This window comes from Labrus mixtus, chromosome 3, assembly GCF_963584025.1.
Source record: "Labrus mixtus chromosome 3, fLabMix1.1, whole genome shotgun sequence".
Classification (NCBI taxonomy): Eukaryota; Metazoa; Chordata; class Actinopteri; order Labriformes; family Labridae; genus Labrus; species Labrus mixtus.
In genome coordinates this window covers 4,119,668-4,137,709 of record NC_083614.1, presented here as the reverse complement: position 1 = coordinate 4,137,709, position 18,042 = coordinate 4,119,668, and the positions used below count along the sequence as shown (strand labels likewise).

Here is an 18,042-nt window from a genome sequence, read left to right as displayed (position 1 = left end):
TATTCTAAAATATTGGAAAATGGTCACTTCCAACTGTTGTTTCTTCCCATATTTCCCACTCACATATTCCTGCCAATTCTCTTGAAACCAGCATCAAATCTAGTGCTGAACTGTTTTCTGTATGAATATTTATTTGTGTTCTTCTACCATCATTTATACACACCAAGTGACTGTCTTCCTAAAGTTGTTCTATTATTTACTATCCGTCTTTTCCCTCCCCACAATGTGCTGTGTGAGTTCAAATCTCCACTCCAGACCATATGGTTTTTAGTCTGTCCCTGTATTTGTTTTCATTTGTTGAGATCCAGTTTTATTATAATAATTGATGATAGTAATCTGTCCTACATCCGTCCACATTTGAGTATGAATTCTCCCTCCCTCCCTTCACTAACCACTCTGAATGAAATATTTCCTTTAATAAATGTAGCATATCCTCCTCCCCCCATCACACCTAAGACACAGCAGTTAAACGGCAGTTAAGTCAGATTTTTTTATTTTATTTTGAAATTCCACACCAGATGGTGTTGACATTTGGTAAATAACATTGTGATGTTTATTGTTTATTTGGATCCCCATTAGCCACTACCTAGGTAGCGACTACACTTCCTGGGGTCCACTCATACAAACATGATTTTAAAATCCACACAAATTAAATTATAAAAAGTCCAAGACGGAACAGAAAAGAAATAAATGACAGCACAATAACAGGCAAAGTACAAATCAAGAACACCAAGATGAACCTATTGCAAGTCAAAAAGGTAATCTCTCAAATGTTCACGTTGAAATATTTCTAAAACAGCAAAGCAGAGAAATCATCGTCCTTTCTTTCACCAACAACCAACCTAAAATTAAGTTCATTTTAGTGATATTAGCTCGTCTGTCACAGTTCAGTGCCAGTCTCTGTTCTGGACTAGCTGTAATTTATCCAAGTCTTTATTTGATTCACTTGACCACACTACTGGACAATAGTCTAAGTGAGTTAGGACTAATATTTTTATAACACGAGAGATACAATGCTGTGCATCTCCTTATAACTGCCGATCTCCTACCCCATAACTCTAAACAGTTTTCTCAATCTGCTTAGACCACTTCAGTCTGCTGTCTAATATCAAACCAAGGAGTTTAACTTCTTCTACTTGTTCCACAGGCACTCCTTTTACAGATATGTGTAACTGTGGCATATCTTTTAGTCTAAAATTAGTTTGTTTTGATAAATTAAGAATTAACTTGTTACCCCATACTGTTTACAACAGCCTGTAGCTCCTGATCCAAAGTACTCGATAATTGCCCAATTGATGCTGTTGGTAAGTAAAGTGTTGTATCGTCTGCATACATCACTGCTCAGGCTTGATTTAGAACAAGAAGAAGGTTATTGTTAAAATTGAGAAGAGTAAAGGTCCCAAAAAATGCCCTTGTGGTACACCACATTGTACATCTTTCACATTTGAAAAACTATCATTATAAAATACAGATTATTTCCAAATGGACAAATAACTCTTAAACCAACTTAATGTGTAAGGTGGAAATTTGTAGCATTTTAGTTTATTTAACAACAGTTCATGATCCAAGACATCAAAAGCCAAACTAAAATCAAGAAGCACTGCTCCCACTAAATTATTATTATCGATATAAGTAAGGCAGTCATCAGTCATCTGCGTCAATGCTGTTCCTCTGGAGTGTCCTTCTTGGTAAGCATGTTGGAAATCAGTAGTTAGCCTATTTTCTTTAAAGAAACACTGTATTTGGTCACAAACAATCTTTTCCAGCAATTTACTAAGAATTGGAAGCAGACTAATTGGTCTAAAGTTTTTACCACTTAATTCTTTTGTAAAAGGAGTACTTTTGCCTCTTTCCATGCTAAGGGAAAAACACTTTTTCCTATACTGTTGTTAAAGATGTGGCAAACTGGTCCCAAACTGGTAAAAGCTTTCCATCTAGATTATCCCTTCCTCCTGGTTTTCTTAGTATTTATAGATGATAACTGTTGTTCCACTTGTTTTATATTTACTGTATTTAATTAAAATTTAAGGGAGTGGTTACCTTTAATGAGCTGTGTAGTTCTTCACTCATGCGATGGAGATAAATTAATGGATGACATTTCATCTCTCAATTTTTCTACTTTGTTTATAAAGAAATTATTTAGATAATCAGCAATTTCATGCGGTTTAGTGAGAAATGAGTCACCTGCATCAATAAATAAATGGGATTTGGCTAGGATTTCTTCCCATTATTTCATTAAGTGTGCCCCACAGTTTGTTTCAATCAAATTTACACTCATTTATTTTATGTTTGAAAAATTACTTTTTCTTTTCCTATTCATTTTAGTAACTACGTTTCTCAGTTTACAGTAGATTTCCCAGTCATCCCTACTCTCTGTTTTGTTTGCAATATTTTTTGCCACATCTCTATCAAGCATTATGCTTTTTAGCTCATCATCAATCCAGTCTGCTCGGGCATGTTTTTTAATCAGTGCATGTTTGTCTGCTACAGGGTAAAATATGTCCCCAAAAGCCTCAATGGCATCATCAGGATGATCTACCTTGTAAACATCGCTCTGTTTGTTATCGTCAGAGCTGCAGCTGAAATATAACTTCTCAAACTGTTATACTCTCCACATAAAAGAGTCAGAGACACACTTCCAGTGAAGAGAAAATACAGGAGTTATTATCGTCAGTTCTAAGGGGAACTAACGATGGGACTGAAATATAATCCTATAATATAAAGCCGTAGTTTGGACATTAATACTCGCCGATGTTTCTTTCTTGTCTGCCAGTTTTCCTTCCTGCATTTGTTCCTGCAGTTGTGTAACTTTAGTCTCTGGGAGCCTGTTTGTCTTAAACTTCTTCATATTAGTAATATAGTTTGTTCGGAGTTTGTCAGATGTGACGATCTGCTGACAGCGGACTCTCTGATAATTGCGATACGTTATATGAAGCTAACTCCACCCCTTTTATATGAACATGCTCTCTGAAACTCTGGGTTTACTTATCATGTTGATAATCAGCTTTGTGTGACTGTTCAGCACAATCTCTTAAGTCGGGGTAAGTGAAGCCAGATAACAGAAATAAAAAACCTGGGTATATCGAACTTGCTTCGTAGTAGAGGCCCCAGAAAAAGATTTCTTCGACAAGAAACAACAATAATCGAAATATATTTATGACCTGATATGTGAAGGGTTTACTAAAGAACACTGAGCGACTGACCTCAGAGTCTTCAGTTGATAGTTAGGATTCTTCTTAAGATCACACAGCAGCTTCACTCCTGAATCCTGCAGCTTGTTGGACCTCAGGTCAAGCTCTCTAAGATGGGAGGGGTTGGACTTCAGAGCTGAGGCCAGAGAAGAACAGCTGATCTCTGACAAACTGCATTTCCTCAATCTGAATAAAGAATAAATGAAGAAGAAAAATAATGTATAATCCACTCACATGTGTTCAGGTTATGATGAGTATCACAACATCACAACGTTGTTCAACTTTACTTCACATAGTCATAAAAACATTTTCACATAAAATCTCTGAATTTTTCAGCAACTTGAAAAACAATCGAGGGTGTGGATTGAAATCATACAAATGAATGACACAGTCAGTGATCTGACCTCAGAGTCTCCAGTCTGCAGTTTGGACTCTGAAGATAATCACACAGCAGCTTCACTCCTGAATCCTGCAGCTTGTTGATGCTCAGGTCCAGCTGTCTGAGATGGGAGGGGTTGAACTTCAGAGCTGAGGCCAGAGAAGAACAGCTGATCTCTGACAAACTGCAGTCACTCAATCTGAATAAAGAATTAAAAGATGTAAATGTAGTAGACAGTGAGCTTTATACATGAATGTGTGATATTGTCCACATGTATACACTGATGTGATCATCATCTGTTCATCCCAACATTGAAGGACTTTATTAGGATGCATTAATACTTTAGTTCTTCTTCGTTCTTACATTCAAACACTCAAAGATCCTGTGAGGAACTTCCATTACGTGTCCGTTTTGGCACCCCCTGTGAAAAAGTGAAACCTCTCATCTCTTTACTGATCTTGTCCTGTACAGTATTCCCCAACAAAAAACGCCTCATGCTTTCTTTAAACTCTAAAAACTACAAGTCAGTGTGAATCTCTTCTGTAGAAAATGTAAATAAAGGCTTTTCCAAAGAGCGTCCTGTAATTCTCCCCGTGACAGCGACCAGGTGGAAACAGGCAGACTATCAAAAGGACTTCATAATGTTGCTGGTCTCATTGACTTTAGCCAATCATCAAGAGAAATCAAGATTTCTGTCTATTTCATCAGCAGATCAAACCTCCTCACAGTAGGTTTCATATCAGAGAGTTGATTTTGATATATGATCATAAAAAAACCCTGAACCGTATGAAAAAGAGGAAGAATGATCCATAAACATATGTACTTCAAATCACTTGAAAAGTTGATTCTCATGAAGAATGATTAGGTCCAGCAAATATGACATTTAAATAAGACAATCCACATCCATCCAAACACGTCCCGTCATTATTGGATCTGTTACTGAAGGACAGTTCATGGAGGTTTGTCAGAGTCTTCTCTACCTTCCTAAATGTATTTGTGCTGCTCTTACCTGTATCTGTGTATTTCATATTGAGCTTATTTGGAAGTTAAAGGTGATGAGAGGCTCATGAACTGTTTGTGATTATGACCACACATTCTTTAAACCTGTGAGCCGTACAGGAAGCTTTTCTTAGATCAGAGACACGACCATCTAACAATCTAATGGAGTCCTTATGGACAGGCAGGAAAAACACAACATGACGCCCACAAACATGCGATTAGCAGACCCTCTTCAGTGGACTCAGGAGGTCAGTAGGGGCTGGGAGCAGAGCTGCTGCTAATGTTAGCTTGTTTAATGGTGCTCAGCTAGTTTTTAGGTTAGGATTCACACAATGTTCGTCATTCCCGAGGTGTTTAACAGTATCACAGACTCAAAGAAAGAAAAGGTGTCTGACCTCAGAGTCTCCAGTCTGCAGTTTGGACTCTGCAGATAATCACACAGCAGCTTCACTCTTGAATCCTGCAGGTCGTTGTAGATCAGGTACAGCTTTCTGAGATGGGAGGGGTTGGACTTCAGAGCTGAGGCCAGAGAAGAACAGCTGATCTCTGACAAACTGCAGCAACTCAAACTGAATGAGGAATAAAAGAATAATAAAAACAATGTATAATCTACTCTCACGTGTTCAGGTTGTGATTAGTATCTCAACATCCCTTTGTCCTGATGAATAAAGTTTTTTCTCTAAATGATTAGAGGATCATTTCTAATTGTGTATTCACTAAATCTAAATCCTCCAAATGTCAGCACAAAATTCATACAGCTGTTTATGCGCACCGAAGAATAGCAGGCTGCTGATCTCAGTCAGCTCTGTGATGTTACACTTATCAAATCAGACATTATTGAATCAAAAGTCTTCATGATTTCACTTCTTAACAGAACCAGAGAAAACCAGAGGCTTCATGTGCACATTGTTTTCAATCCTCATGAAGAGTTTGAAACTTTTCTCCACATTATCTGAAATCTCAGCATGAAGATTCCTAAATCTGGAATACTTTGACAGGATATACAAACATTAACAAACTCAATCTAAACTTGCTCTAAATCTGTGATACTCAACCCGTGGGTCTCAGGCCGCATGTGGCTCCTTTATGTCCTAATGGGAGAAAAAACATGCTCAGCTCCCTTTTAACGTCAAACAACTGGGTGCTGAATCCAGAAAAATGTTCAAACAAGATTAGAATACAGTTTTAGAGCGCTGTCTGATTGTTTTTCTCTTTTAAGACCGAGCCTTCTTGAAATACAAATAGGGATGTAAAGATTAATCGTAAAATCGTAGTAGTAGTAGTAGTTCCAGCGCTGACGCGAGTCGCTGCATATCCAGAAGCGGCGTCCGTGTCGTGTTAGTTTTAATATTTTTACGAGTGTTTTTGTTTAATTCACTTTTGTAGTACACTTATGGTGTAGAACGTTATATATCCGATTGGTAGCGGTGAAAAACGTGTTTATTCAAGAGAGAAGCTGCTCTCACTCCAAACAATGGGACAAGTCGGCATTGTTCACCCCATACCAGAGGAGCTGAGACAGAGGTACAGAGGCTGCAGAGGTTGCAGAGCCAGAGCCAAGGTAAAGGCTAGGCTAGCGGCTAAGTGGGGGAAGTACTCACAGAGAGACCACAGTACGTCAGGCTGAAGGCCTCACATCTGACACTGTGATCAGCAGCACTGGAGCACCACAGGGGACTGTGCTCTCCCCTGTCTTGTTCACCCTGTATACCTCTGACTTCCAGTATAACTCAGAGCTCTGCCACATGCAGAAATACTCGGATGACACTGCGATAGTGGGTTGTGTCAGAGATGGACAGGAGGAGAAGTACAGGAGCCTGGTTGAGGACTTTGTGACATGGTGCAGGTCGAACCATCTGCAGCTGAACACCTCCAAGACCAAGGAGATGGTGGTGGACTTAGCGTGGACAAACCCTAATCCTAACCCTAGGAACAAGCCACATCTACAACCTGTTTCCATCGGGGGGGTTGACGTGGAGGTGGTCAAGACCTACAGGTACCTGGGGCTGCAGTTGGACGACAGGCTGGACTGGTCATCAAACATGGACACTATCTGCAGGAAGGGACAGAGCCATCTGTACTTCCTGAAGGGGCGGGGGTCCTTCAACATTTGCAAAAAGCTGCTGCAGATTTTTTACCAGTCTGTGGTGGCCAGTGTCCTCTTCTATGCTGTGGTGTGCTGGGGAGGAAGCAGCAAGAAGAGGGATGCAGCACGGCTGGACAGACTGGTGAGGAAGGCTGGCTCTGTGGTGGGCACAGAGCTGGACTCTCTTGTGACAGTGACAGAGAGAAGGACTCTGGACAAAATGCTCTCCATCCTGGACAGCGCCCACCACCCTCTGCACAGCACCTTCACCAGGCAGAGGACTGTGTTCAGTGGCAGACTGCTGTCACAATCCTGCTCCACGGACAGACTTAAGAACTCTTTTGTGGCCAAACGACTGTACAACACCTCACTGTTATGGCAGGGGAAAAGCACACTGTGACTCTTGGACTGATTTCTCATCTGCACGGCTGTCCCAAGAGTCAGCCCCTAGTTGGACACTTCAATACTTACCTCACAATCATTTCATTTGCACATTTAATGTTTTGCACTGACTGTTGTTTAAAGTCTGTTTTTATAAATGTTGCACTACCTTAAGACACTGCTGTAAATACATTAACAAGACAAACTTTCAGAAAGTCCACACTTTTTATTTTTATGTACAGGTCTAATTTACCAATGGTCCTTAACTGTTAAATTTTTATTTGTTTATAGGTTTCATTTATATTGCACATATATTTTTATTTGTTTATAGGTTTCATTTAAATTACACTTATATATTTTTTTGTTTATAGGTTTCATTTAAATTGCACATGTATTTTTCTTTCTGCACGGGTTATGTAAATGTATTTGTATAAGTCTATTTTTAATTGCACAGGTTTAATTTTAAATTATCTATCTAGATCTATCTATCTATCTATCTATCTATCTATCTATCTATCTATCTATCTAATCTATCTAAATAGATGTCAAAGATGTCAAGATTCACATCGGTACTCTGAAAAAGAATTGCAATAATATGGTGAGTGTCAGCAGCTGTAGAGCAAGATTTAGAAATTGAGGATGCACAATTTTGTAAAATAAATTGTGTGAGAATCGTACCGTGAACCCAATATAGTGAATCGTATCCTATCGTGAGTTGAGTGAATCATTACATCCCTAAATACAAATCCCAAAAAATTAATTGAAAAAAGGAAACATTGACTTTTTGCAAGTCACATTACTATGTTTTCATGGTGATGTATACCCCCTCCTATTGTTAAATTCTTGAGTTTTCTGTATTTCTTTAGTGTTTCCTGTTTTATTTTGTAGTTCTTGTCCCCAGTGTTTCTTGTCTTTCTTCCTGCCTCTGTGTGTTTCCCTCCAGTTCTGATTGTCCTCACTGTCCTCACCTGTGTTTTGTTGGTCTACCTGTGTCTTGTTGGTCTCACCTGTGTTTTGTTGGTCTACCTGTGTCTTGTTGGTCTCATCTGTGTCTTGTTGGTCTCATTTGTGTCTTGTTGGTCTCACCTGTGTCTTGTTGGTCTCATCTGTGTTTTGTTGGTCTACCTGTGTCTTGTTGGTCTCACATGTGTTTTGTTGGTCTCATCTGTGTTTTGTTGGTCTCATCTGTGTTTTGTTGGTCTCATCTGTGTTTTGTTGGTCTCACCTGTGTCTTGCTGGTCTCACCTGTGTTTGATGACCCAGTCTGTTTAGTCCCTGTGTTTCTTCCCTTCTGTGTCAGTTCATTGTCAGTTGTCAGAGCTCTTCTTACCAGTGTTTTTCTTGTGGACTTTGAACCTTTTGGGGGCTGAGGGAGAGCTGTCTGTATTTGTGTGATTGTAAGTATGTCTGTTAAGTATTGCTCTTTTGGATGTTTGTGTATTACTTTATATTTGTGTAAGGACCCCCTTAAAGATGAGACGATGCATCTCAAAGGCCTAACCTTTAATACATTCAAATTCAAACACAGTTTCTATTATAGACTTATATATATTATCTATATATATCTGACCTCAGAGACTCTAGTTTGCAGTTTGGACTCTGCAGTCCAGCAGACAACTTCACTCCTGAATCCGGCAGCTTGTTCCCACTCAGGTCCAGCTCTCTGAGATGGGACGGGTTGGACTTCAGAGCTGAGGCCACAACGTCACAGTGAGTCTCTGAGAGTCTACAGTGGGAAAGTCTGTTGTGACACATTTGATAGAAAATATTACTAAGAAGCGTTTGATATTTACGTCTCACAATTGATGATTAAAGTTTGACAGGTTCTGTTTGGTCTTAACTTTACACATCAGAGGAATCTGTCACTGACACAAAAAGTTTTCAAACCTGCACATTTTTCATCTTTCAAACATTCACTAAATGTTACAGATGAATGGAAACAAATGTAGTTTTATTTAGGATTACATCATATCTATAGTCTGTGATCTAAAGTGTGATCTATTCAGATGACTCTCTTACATTGAACAGTAACTCTGGAGGAGGAGGATCTCATTCTCGTGCTGTCTGGCTCACTTCTATAAACGGGAAAATACATTGACTGCTGCAGAATGATCCAGAAATCAAACAATTCGGCAAAGAATAAAATGTAGTGAGGTTAAGGATCTCCTGCCAGAACAGTTTTTCTGTGATATGCCTGCTGAGTTTTTAAGAGATGATGCTCATGGTTGATTTGTAATGCCTTCAGAGGCTGGAAGGGGGCGCTCAAAGCATCTGATATCTCCCGTTTCAGGGATTAACACTATCAGCCATCTCAGTAATTTCTTTGGGAATTCCCTCCTGAATGTGTTCACAAAAAACTATCAAAGCAGTTTTTGAAATCAGGACAAAAAGCTAAAAAAAATAAATTAAATAAAATCAAAACTTGTCAGGCACACCTGGAGGGGCCCTTCTCCCTGCAGTCTCCCCTCCCTGTTTAGAAGTTATAACTAGTGTTTAGAAGCCAAACACTAGTTTATTAAACAACAAAATATATGACAGGAGATGAGGAGATCAAATGTAAATATACTAGACAGAGATACTACCACAACGGAAAAAATTATTCGCTTGGAGAATCAGAAAGAAACAGGATGAAAAAGGACGATTTATAAAATTTAAAATACGCAGTCAGGTAAAATGTGTAAATAAACTAAAAGAAATACAATGCTCTTTTGAAAATTATTACAGGGATCTGTACTCTCAAACGGAGGGTGCTGAACCCTATTATACATTTTTTGAACTCACTGGACCTGCCGTCCATTGGAGCACAACATAATGAAATAATGATGTGTGAGATAACAAAACAAGAATTCGATAGTGTCATCTCGAAACTCAAAACAAATAAGTAGCCTGGTGTGGACTGATACCCAGCGGAGTGGTACGAAGCATTCAAAGAAATAGTAACCCCAGTATCACTGAAATGTTTTAACTCTACACTTAACACGAGTATCCTGGAAACAAGCAATAATCTCTGTAATCCCAAAAATGGGTAAAGATAAATCTGAGTACAGTTTGTACGGACAAATATCGATTATAAATCTAGACTACAGACTATATGCCTCAATAATCACTAAAAGATTAGAAAATATTATTCCTGAATAGACGATGACCAAACAGGGTTCCTCAAGAACAGACAGACACAAGATAACGTAAAACGGGCTTTACACTTAATGAAGCATATGAGCAAAAACAAAGATGAATCAGTTGTTCTCAGCCTCAACGCCAACAAGGCATTTGACTCTGTCAGGTGGGAATATCTATACCTAACACTGCAAAGCTTTGGCTTTAATAGTTCAGTAAATCTATTTTTTTAAAATGTATATTGAGCCCACAGAGCGAGAATAAAAATGATTGACAGTTTATCTAACCCTGTGTTACTTGAAAGAGGCTGCAGGCGGGGTTGCCTGTTAAATTCAGCCCTGTTTGCTCTATTCATCAAGCTTCTTGCACAAGCAATTAGGGAGTGTCAAGAAATAAGAGGAATCTGGATTAACGGGTCGCAATTTAAAACATGCCTCTACGCTGATGATGTACTGATCACTATTTCACAGCCTGATTTGAGTTTGCCTAACTTATTGTCCTGTTTGAAAACATTTGGTTATTATTCGGGTTATAAATTAAATAAACATAAAACTCAGATCATCTCATATCATTATACACCCGCAATACAAATACATAACCTTTCTAACTTTAATTGGGACAATGACATTATTAAATATCTGGGGATCAAGATCTATCCAATATTTAGGATATTAACTACTTGCCAGCGACATAAAAAATTAAAGGCAGACTTAAATAGATGGTCCTTATTACCGCTAGACCTATATAATCACATAGACATAATAAAAATGAACATTTTACCACTATTACTTTTTCTATTTCAATCAATACCCTTAGAAATACGCTCAAAACAATTTGTTGAGTGGAAAAGAATGTTTTTAGGGTTCATATGGAAAGGCCTAAAACCCAGGATTAGATATAAGACATTACAACTACCCAAAGAAAAAGGGGGTTTATCTCTACCAGACATGGAGAACTACTACAAATCAGCACAACAGATATCTGATTTACTGCTGCAACCCGTATTACAGTGCTAAATGGAAAAACCTGGATCTAAGTCAATTGCATATACCCCTTGTAACGTGTTGCCCTGGAATAACCTCAAACTCACCCAAAAAAACCCTTTCCTGTTTGCTGATAAGAAAACACAACTCATTGATTAACTGTTTGAAAGAGACTTCGCATTGGAATGTGAAGATAGGACGTCATAAAACCCTTGGAATAATCCTTTAATCTAAATTGGTAAAACAGAACACGTTACTATGTGTGAACAACCTCGGAATTAACACATTCAGGAACACAGCCGTCTGCCGAGTTAATCAACATGGCAGGGGATGCCTTTGATGTGTTCTGGATTATCTCAACAACTGACCTAACAGCTTTAGACCTGATGAACAATCTGACCCAACCAACATGCTCAATTTCTGATATAAAAGAATGTCAGTTCAATCCCTGAATCGGATATATATAATTGTGACATCAAGAGTAACATTTTCATGTGAGTTAGATTCCGCTACGATCATCTATGACGGAATTATATATGTAGGAAGTCTTTTCATATTACCTAATGAACTTTCACTAACTCTTACATGGAGCACTATTGCCCCCTAGTGGCAAGATTGCTGCACAGATCTAAGTTTTAGGATTGAAGAAATGATGATACGTTAATTATGTTATTTTGTTCTAGTTATAGGAGATGGTATCTGAAGATATGATTTTATACTTTTCATACTATATTAATGTGTTTTTGAGAATGTTGAATGTTATAACGCTGGTTTTATTTCCATACAGGCAGAAATCGTCTGACTGTCCTCAGGTTTGATGTAATGCTTATTCATTGCATATTTGTTTGAAATGTTTAATGTCTGAGAGAATTCTACATACGAATATTGACATGGTGATGTTCATATGATCAAGTTCTTATTTATACTCTTAATAAGTAAGAACTCGGAGTGAATCAAATTAATGAACAAACTTAGGAGGTAGGCTACACCGGAGATAAAACAGCCCGTCTTCACAAACTCTCTCTCTTGTTTTCTTGTTTTCACTACTCTTGTTGCTTTTAGCTCACTCTTGTTTTGTACCACTCTTGTTTTCTTCACGTTTTGCTCCCGCAAAACTCTTCCAATTTAAGCTCGGAATCGCAGGACCTGCAGACCTTGTTTCCATCTTATAATTACCACTATTTTTCAGGCACACGCATCCTCAGGTCTCCCTTACGACCTAAGATACGTGCCGCTCTTTTCCTCTTTTTGAAGTATTGACCATTCGTCTTCCAGAGCACTATTTTTACTATTCTCAAACTGACTAGAAGTGACCATCTAAGTCAGTGAGAATCAACGACCGTTCAATTCTAAAGAACGTTGTTTGGACTCTTTGAGCCGCTGACAGAGGGACCCACGGACGACTATTGGACCGCTGTGCTTTTCTTCACTCCCTCTCATCATCAACTCCGACCAGATCTGCTACGGCCGTCACCGTGGACCACCGGCATCCTCGATCCGAAAGAACTTGACGAGGGCTAAGTGGTACCATTCGGCGGAGTTCTCCCGAACACGACACATAGTAAGGAAGCGTTACAATCAGAGGTGTAAAGAGTACTAATATATTCTACTCAAGTAAAAGCACTGTTACTTTGATAAAATTTTACTTAAGTACAAGTAAAAGTACCAGTTTAAAAATGTACTCAAGTAAAAGTAAAAGGTAACTTGTTTAAAATGTACTTTAAGTAAAAGTAACTTAGTTAGTTTTTTTAACAACGCATCTCTCGTGTGTCGTGAAAAAAGGACGAGAGGATATTAATCTCAAAGGCCAATCTTTACAAAGATTTATCTTTTCAGATAAACATTTTCTTTTCTACCCCATTGACAAAAACAAAATATACATAATGATGAATAAATAATCAAGGATTATATGTTCAAGTAATCAGCTGTTTTATGAAGGGAAATGTTTAAAGGCTTTATATGTGATTTTTTGATCCAGCAGATGTCGCTCTTGAGCACCAGCATGAAACCAAAACAACTCGCGCTGCATTGTTGTGTTAGCATGCTAATGCTAGCGATCTTTATTATGCTCGTATTTTCACACTGCATGTAAATTTACCTGAAATGAGCGTGATCTAGAAACACAGTTAAGCAGTGAGTACAGTATGTTATTCTTCTTTTCTCTAGTCCCTCAATTAAACAACTTTTATACTCGAGGGGAGGAGTCGGCCGTCCCGACGATGTAAACAAACTGAAGATAGGACTCTGAAAACTCTGAAAGCATCACAGACAGTGGGACTCGGGTGTTACACCCATTGTAGACAGTCATGACTCACAGAGTTATTTTCAGAGGATATACTTGATTTCTATTTAAGTGCGAAAAATCGCATTTTAAGCCTTTAAACTAAACTTTGTCTCAATCATAAACAGTGTAAAGAGTACTTTAGTGTTTTTAGTTTTATTATTCTGAGGCTGGTTAGTCTCAAATGCAGCCTCAAAGGCTGACTTAGCTGCAACTAAACCTGAGATGAAAGATAATCCATTTATTGTTTTAAAATGAGCCTTTATGAGTTTAAATATTAGATGTTTTAGTCACTGTTTGTTTACCTATTAGCTACTGAAGCTTCTAACTGAATCTGTTTGGTTTTAAGTATTTATTTTCACACATCTGAGATGTGTTAAATTGCAGCAGCTTATAACACACAACTTCCTCATACGGCTGCTTCAAAATAAAAGCACATCACAGAGATGCCAATTAGGGACTTTTATTGTGAAAAAATTTCCGGAACTAAATGTGTTTATCACTCGGAGCTGCAGCGGAGCTGCAGCGGCGATTGTAGTCGCGAACGCTCCAGTGAGAAAAAGCATCCTCAGCCACTTCTTTGCCCAAGAGTAAGAACCACAGACAATTTATTTAAATCATCTTGGACTTAAGACAATGAGACATCAGTTTATAAACACCTTCAGCAGGTAGACCCGCTGTAGTGGAGGAGCTTATCCGTGCTGCACTAACTGAAGTGGCACAGAGCCAAGAAAAGGGTCTCTCTCTGTCTCTCTCTCTCTCTCTCTCTCTCTCTGTCTCTCTGTCTCTCTCTCTCTCTGTCTCTCTCTCTCTCTCTCTCTCTCTCTCTCTCTGTCTCTCTGTCTCTGTCTCTCTCTCTCTCTCTGTCTCTCTGTCTCTCGTTGCTCCGGTGCGATGAAGGAAAATCATTCATAGCAGGCCTATTTTTTTTTACTCAGTAACGGATGTGATTTAAAATGTAGCTAATTACAATACTTAACAGAAAACCTACTTAAGTAAAAGTAAAAGTACAGATTTTAAAAACGACTTAAAAAGTAGTAAGTACAGCAAAAAAACTACTCAATTACAGTAACGTGAGTAAATGTAATTTGTTACTTTACACCTCTGGTTACAATTATGAGAGGAGTGTGAGAGCAAAGCTTGTCGTATCCGAATCAAAGCCTCAAATTATTATTATTAAGTCCCTTTTTTTTCCTTTCTCAATCCCCACTTAGTTAAATCACTCAAACGATATCACGTTTCAACTCCTTACTCACCAGAACTTCACCATTTCAACTTAGAAACAATACATAACATTGTTATTATTTACGCTGTCACATCAGTATCACTGTTGTAATCATATCCTTTGCATATTTACTCCCTTTATACATCTTTTGTTCACCATTTTTCTTTATTTAATACATATAAAATTTCAGTACATTGTCTGTGTATTTTTATGGTTTTAACTGCTTGAGAATTTACCCCAATGATATGAGACAGATTTATATATTAATTAATTAACTAAGGTTAGTTAAGCTGGTGCCCCAATTTAAATTAGATGTAGAATAATACGCTACACCCTCCAGACATTACTTGGAGACAGGACTCGATATTCACGACAAAAAGCAGCCTAAATATTTAGACAAAACGCGAGGTGCACTCTTCGCACTTAGTGTAGGGTACCGCCTAAACACTGATGAAGGGACTGTATGGATATACAAGAGAACTATCTTTGGATATATGAGGATGCAGACTGGCCTTACGTAAGAATGAACTAGAGAAACCAGTACAGACTGGAATGAATTCACTCCTAAACCTGACTCCTTCTGTTTTGATGTCATAATACTAAAAATGTGACTCATTGACCTAGCCTGTTTTGTTTTTATTTGTTTTGTTTTGTTTTTGTACTGTTTTGTTTCTCCCGTGTAGGTCTGTATTTTTTTTTTCTTTATGCTGTACAACACGTAAAAACTCAATAAAAACGGAGTTAAACATTAACAGTGGAACATTATTTGGTGAACAGTGAGGTACAATAAATAAGTAAATGAGTACATGACACTGATTTATAATGCCCATCACATCTGGACTTACTTAGCCTTCCTGCAGTTCCTCACAGCTGGAATCAGTCTCCATCATCCCTGGTCTGATGTGTTGTACTTCTTCAGGTCCAACTCATCCAGAATCTCCTCGGAGATCTGCAGCATGTAGCCCAGAGTAGAGCAATGGATCTCAGAGAGCTTCTTCTCTGATCTGTTCTCTGACTTCAGGAACTCTTGGATCTCCTGATGGACTGAGAGGTCGTTCATCTCCATCAGACAGTGAAAGATGTTGATGCTTCTGTCAGGAGAGATATCATCACTGTTTATCTCCTTCAGGTTGTTGATGACTCTCTGGATCATTTCTGGACTGTTGTCGGTCTGACCCAGCAGGCCTCCTAAGAGTCTCTGGTTGGACTCCAGAGAGAGACCATGAAGGAAGCGAACAAACAGGTCCAGGTGACTGTTCTTACTTTCCAGGGATTTCTCAATTGCTAGGAGAACAGCAAGGCTTGAATCTACAGATGTTTCTCCCAGAAAAGTCTGTGCTGTTGTGTTCCTCTTGGTGAAACAGTGGAACATGTAGACTGCAGCCAGAAACTCCTGAACGCTCAGATGAACAAAGCAGTAAACTGTTTTCTGGAAGATCACACACTCTGTTTTGAAGATCTCTGTACAAACTCCTGAGTACACTGAGGCCTCTGTGACATCCAGACCAAACCCCTCCAGGTCTTCTTGGTAGAACATGATGTTTCCTTTCTCCAGATGTTCAAACGCCAGCTTCCCCAGCTTCAGAAGAACTTCCCTGTTGGCCTCCATCAGCTCATGTGGACTTGTCATACTTGTTCTTCTTCCTCTTTGTCTGAACCAGCAGGAAGCGTGAGTACAGGTCAGTCAGGGTCTTGGGCAGCTCTCCTCTCTGCTCTGTGCTCATCATGTGCTCCAGAACATTGGCAGTGATCCAGCAGAAGACCGGGATCAGACACATGATGTGGAGGCTCCTGGATGTCTTGATGTGTGAGATGATTCTGCTGGACAGATCATCATCACTGAACCTCCTCCTGAAGTACTCCTCCTTCTGGGCGTCAGTGAAGCCTCGTACTTCAGTTACCCTGTCAATACATGAAGGAGGGATCTGATTGGCTGCTGCAGGTCGAGAAGTTATCCAGATGAGAGCTGAGGGGAGCAGATTCCCCTTGATGAGGTTTGTCAACAGTGTGTTTAATGATGACTTCTGTGTGACATCAGACACAACCTCCCTGTTTTTGAAGTCCAATGACAGTCTGCTTTCATCCAGGCCATCAAAGATGAACAACAGTTTATAGACAGCGAGCGTCTCTGCTGTGACCTTCTGTAATGTTGGATGGAAAACACGGAGCAGCTCAAGAAGACTGTACTGCTTATCTCTGATCAAGTTCAGCTCCCTGAATGAAAGCAGGATCACCAGACTGAGGTCTTGGTTCTCTGAGCCCTCTGCCCAGTCCAGAGTGAACTTCTGCACTGAGAAGGTTTTTCCAACACCAGCGACCCCGTTTGTCAGAACCACTCTGATGGGTTTCTGTTGGTCGGGTTGAGCTTCTGTCTTTTGTTTCTGTTGGTCGGGTTGAGCTTCAGTCTTTTGGTTCTGTTGGTCGGGTAAGGCTTTAAAGATTTCCTGGCACTTGATTGGAGTGTCATGGAGGGTCTTCTTTTTAGAGTCTGTCTCAATCTGTCTCACCTCATGTTGGGTGTTCACCTCTTCACTCTGTCCCTCTGTGATGTAGAGCTCAGTGTAGATCCTGTTGAGGAGGGTTCTACTTCCTTTTTCATCACTTCCTTCAGTCACATGTTCACATCTCCTCCTCAGACTGACCTTATGTTCATCTAAAACCTCCTGCAGCAGACCTTTATCTACTGAAAGAGAGAATTATAGAATCTGCTTATTATTTTCAAATGTTATTGTATAAGTAGTAAAAAGAGTTTTAATGTTTATACTTTTTACATTTACCAATAAAAGTCCTGTTTTAGGAGGAGATCACGGAAGCAGAAAGGTGTACAGTCTTACTTTGTTCAGTGCTGCTCTGACTGACTGGCCTGCAGCCAGTTCCTGTTCTGGATCTTTTTCCACACTGGGGACAGGATGAGTCTCCTGGTGAACCAGACTGGTCCTGACACACAGGACAGGACGGCTGCTCCTCTATAACATGAGTCCTCTTCGTCCCCCTGTGAAGACATGTCTTTAGAACTAAAATGATCGTTGACTGATAGAAAATATGAAGATTTATCAAACACAATGTAAACACTCATGATGATCATGGAGAGCAGGTAACGCCTTCTTTCTTATGTTTGTATTCAGCTCATAGTCTGCAGTCAGATGATTGTTTCTTGTGTTTTAACCCTCCTTCTTTCATAAAGACTAAAGAACAACATTTTCTCTCTCACTGTCTTTTTAATCATTAATGATCTGTGTGCAGTTTTTTTAATAAATCAGACTGAACACCATATGCAGCTTCTTCACACTCAAAGAATAGAAGAGTCTGATCCTGTCATCGACTGTTTCACTGTCACTTCAGACAGCTGAGCTCGGGTTAGTTGGCCTTTGAACTGAGGTTAGACTTCCCAGTTCCCCCT

At 39.2% G+C, this 18,042-nt stretch overlaps 1 pseudogene; it reads right to left on the bottom strand.

The window, feature by feature from the left end:
* Positions 1-3,139: 3,139 nt before the first annotated feature.
* LOC132971956 (NACHT, LRR and PYD domains-containing protein 3-like) lies at positions 3,140-17,646 on the bottom strand (annotated as a pseudogene).
* Between the last annotated feature and the right edge of the window lie 396 nt (positions 17,647-18,042).